Source organism: Suricata suricatta, chromosome 10 (genome assembly GCF_006229205.1).
Source record: "Suricata suricatta isolate VVHF042 chromosome 10, meerkat_22Aug2017_6uvM2_HiC, whole genome shotgun sequence".
NCBI lineage: Eukaryota > Metazoa > Chordata > Mammalia > Carnivora > Herpestidae > Suricata > Suricata suricatta.
In genome coordinates, this window is record NC_043709.1 from 19,216,460 (window position 1) to 19,221,209 (window position 4,750).

Genomic DNA, 4,750 nt, shown 5'->3' on the forward strand with positions numbered 1-4,750 from the left:
AACGCTTGTGTCCCCATAGCATGGTGCTAAATGTGGTAACTGGGTACTACATGGTTGGTCAAAATTTGTTGTGTGAATGAAATAGATAGGAAGGAAAAAAGGAAAAGAGGAAAGAAAAGAAAGAAAATTGCTAGCAAGTGGTATATGTTACTATGCTAGAACTCATGCAAGGCAGAGGTAAAATTAGGTGGAATTTTTATCATGGTTGTTTCTGTTCTTCTTGTAACTAGAACCTCTTGGGTGGCATCTGAAGATGACCTAGGTTTATGCCTAATTCTATGTTACAGTTGGTTCTGTAATAGTGAGGTGTTGAATTAAGTTGTCCTTGGATGTCACTGAATACCCAATTTTCTTTCTGTGTTTTCATTCCCTGTGGATTTTGTCAACTGACAGATTTGGAGGCCTGCTATTTACTGGTGACTATGCAGGGTGAAAGAGGAACAAAAAATGGGTAGGGATGATAATCTAGCTGGAGGCGTCACAATATGGAGCCAAATAGTTTCAGTGCAGGATGGTTGGTGGTCTGGTGGAGAAATGTACCCACTGCTGGGGACAGCTCCATCTTCCATGGAAAGAAGAAAATAATCAAGGAAAGGTTTTCAGAGGAAAAATTTGGAGGCTGTGAAGAACAGTCCTGATGGAACAAGCAGCCAAAGCAATGGCATGGAGGCATACACATCATGCCGTGTTCAGGGACTGGCAAGAGGGCTGGTGGGGCCGGCTAGCAGTGCAGGATGGAGCCTGCACAGTGCCGCCAGCCAAGACTACCCCGGAGGCTGAGCCAGAGTCTGAGGGGCCTTATCTGCTCTGCTAAGGAACTCAGGCTTCCTTTCTTTTTTCTTTCTTCTTCTTCTTCTTCTTCTTCTTCTTCTTCTTCTTCTTCTTCTTCTTCTTCTCCTTCTCCTTCTCCTTCTCCTTCTTTCTCCTTCTCCTTCTCCTTCTTCTTCTTCTTTAATACTCAGGCTTATATAGTTTTCTTGCATAGATATCTGTGTGTCCCATGTTCTCCAATCTTCTTTCTGAGTAGACCTGCTCCAAATGCCGCCAGCCTGGACCCTGGTCTTTCTGGCGAGACATCCTAGAAGACTCTATTTTGGTAAGACTGCAATTGCCAGGCACAGCTTGATGAGCAGCCTGGAACAATGAAGATATTCTGGAGGGGCGTGTGTGTGTGTGTATGTGTGTGAAGGGGAGTGGGGAGAGACGTAAAAAACATTTGTCCCAGGCACACCACAAAGCATTATTTTTGTTTTCAGAGGAAAAACCTCTAAGAATTTTTATCTCTTAAATCTGCTTTAAATAGTATGTATTTGTTTCTGCTATTACATAATTAATCTTAAAGTAAAAGATAAATAAAATCAAGAGGCAAATAACTCCATGTCAAAATACCAACTACTAGCGTTTACAAAATGTGTTGAATTTTTTATTTTAATCATTGTGTAAATTATTTTTACATAATATAAAGTACACATGTCTTGTTCTATGTTTTCACTTAGTATCTCATATAGAGTTCCCCATTTGTCTATTCATTTGCCCGTTTATTTTATAAATTATAAAGTAGTTGTAGTAACCATAAGGACATGTATATTTTACCTGATCTTCAGAGCAAATCTATTGGTTAGACACTATTGTTATCCAACGAAGAAACTAAAGCCCAAAGTTGTTAACTGACTCACTTAAAGTCACACAGCCAGCAAGAAATAGAACCAGACTCAAACACAAGCACAACATATACCTAGTTCAGTCCTTTACTATTCTATTGCAATATATTTAATACATTATGGTTTGCTGAATTACTCCCTGGTTTTTGACCATGTGGGTTTTCTATTGTGCTGTTGAAGAAAAATGTATACAATTTTTTTAAAATAAAAGGGATCATAAAGAGAAGATGGGTAGCTATTTCTTCCAGATATACTCACAAAGTGACTGTCATTTATTCTAGAAAATTTGTTTATGCAGCTCAGTTCCTTTCAAAGATGATTTCATTGCTGCTTGTGGCCCCCAGTGACCTGTCAGCATATTGCCTCTCAACAGTCCTGCCAACAACATTGAGGGTTTTTTCTTCATATTTTTTAAAATTTAAATTCAAGTTCATTCATACAATGTAGTCTTGTCTTCAGGAGTAGAAACCAGTGACTCATCTCTTATATATGACACTCAGAGCTCATACCAAAAAGTGCCCTCCTTAATGTCCATCATCCATTTAACTCATATCCCCAACCATCACCCCCTCCAGTAACCCTCAGTTCGTTCTGTTTTTATCTTATTTTTTCCTCCCCTTCCCCTATGTTCATCTGTTGAGTTTCTCAAATTTGTCACACTTTATTTGATTTTATTTTCAAATCTCAAAAGAAATACTTGCTTTTTGCCACAAGCCAAACAATACAATGAAAAAGCAAACATTCTTATCTGCAGGATTTCCTCGACCACAAATCCCATCATGCTCTCTCAGGTCTCAAGGAAACTAATAGTAACAGTTGAAGTATATCTTTCCATATCTTTCCCTGTCACATACAAATTTCCTCATACCCTTTTTTTTAACTTGAGTGAATTGAGCTATACACATTACAGTACAACTTGTCAATTTATCTTCCTATATCATGAATATCACTTAAAATAAACAGAAATAGCATTACTTTTACTGATATCGATATACCTCAAATTTCCTATTTTTTATATTAATGGCATTAATATTTTTGCTCAAATAATACCACAATAAACATCCTTGTGTAAATCTCCTTATATTCTGGTGCTTTTATTTATTTAGGACAAAGAGTATGAGTGTTTTTAATTTTAGTGTATACAGAGATTTCTTTCTTTAAAAGTTGTAGTAACTCAGGTGTTTTTTGTTTGTTTTAGTAACTCAAATTTTTTTGTAACTCAAATTTTAACAGCAATGCATGTCAATGTCTATTCGCTCATATCCTTGTCAACACTGGATATTACTAAACTTTTGATTTTATTCATTTTATTTTTATATTTATTTATTTGTCTGTTTTAGAGAGAGAGAGAGCAAGTGGGGGAGGGGTGCCAAGGGAGAGAGAATCTTAAGCAGGCTCTGCCCTATAAGTGCAGAGCTTAACATGGGACTTGATCCCACAACTGTGAGATGGTGACCTGAGCCAAAATCAAGAGTTGGACGTCCAGCAGACTGAGCCACCCATGTTTCTTACTAATCTTTTTTAATATTCTCCCAAATATTTCCTCCCAAATGGTATATCATTGCTTTAATATATATTTCTATGATTACTACTGAGGTAGACTATCTTTTCATGTATTTATCATGTTTATTAGCACTTAAGGGAATTTTCTTTTCTATGAATCCATTTTTATTTATAAATGCTTTATAATGTGTTGCTCTATTTGAAAATCCATGCATGAAAAACAAAAATCTTTATAATTTTATATATTGATAAATATGAAAATTCTTATGTCAGGTGGAGAGAGGAGTTGTAAAGATGGGTTGATTGTGAGGTGTTTCTATTTACTATTTACCAATTTTCAATAGATCTCATTACTCTGTGTGCATGCATGTGCACACACACACACACACAGTTGTTTCTGTTATCTCCTCTTCATTTTGCTCTTCACTCTACTTTTCTCTTATCCATAACAGACCCTGTTGGTGCCCTACCCATGATCCCTGGGCACTAACTACTCCATTGCATGACTGTAGGAGTCTTCTCCACTTCAGGGCCTTTTCTTGGCCCACTGAAAGCGGGCCAAGTGTTTGGGAATTGGAAGATAAATACCTTAGCTTGCTCCCTTCTGGGGAAGACAAATAATTTGAGATGCCTCTGGATGATCTCCCCAATGTGATTGTCTCAGGTGCTCAATAACACACCTTATAGGCCTCTTTCTCTTCCTTGTCTCTCGTCCCCACCTCTTTACTAGTGCTCCCTCCAGGCATATCTCCTTTTAGCCAGGCACTTTGTGAACTGTTGGCTGCACTCTGGTGAATAACACACCCAAGGCTCTTCTCCATGTGAACTTAGTCTTATTTTTTTTTTTTATTTTTATTCTTTGGTTCTGAACTTGTTGAATAGCATCAGCTAGTGCAGGTTGCAGAAAACAGATGCTACAGAGCCAAACAGTATTCATAAGGTGGTCTAATATCCAGATGGAGTTGGAATGAAGTTAGAGAGGCAAAAAAAACTTGGAATCTGCTCCTCTACCCATTATTTATTAGAAAATTGTCATGAACATGTCTAACTTGAGACATGTTACCATAATCAGTTCCAAGTGTTTACATTCCTTACGCTAGCCCTACACCAGCCCTATCTTCCAGTTAGGAACCTGGACTGATATATAATTTCTGACTGATATATAAATTCTGAGTCACAGAAGAAATCAGACCACAATGTTTGATCTTAACTCCATGTCCTGTTTGATGGATTGTGAGGACTATCCTCTACACACACACACACACACACACACACACACACACACACACAACCTAAATGAAGAGTCAGAGTAAAGGCTTTAGAAATTTTTTCTTTAATACATGGGTTGCTATGGTGATGGGTTCATGGGATACTATGGTAGAATTGGAGAGGGTCTTATGAAATATCTGTAAACGAGGCTTAAATGATCTTTAAGAACATTTTCCTCTCTAAGTCAGGTTTGAGAAGTGCATCATGTTGGGTTCTTTCAGCTTATGGTGAACACATTTTTATGTTCATTCATTTAATAACTTCACGCAGTAGGTAATTTGTGGTCTAGTGGTGAACACATACCCGTACCTGCCTGC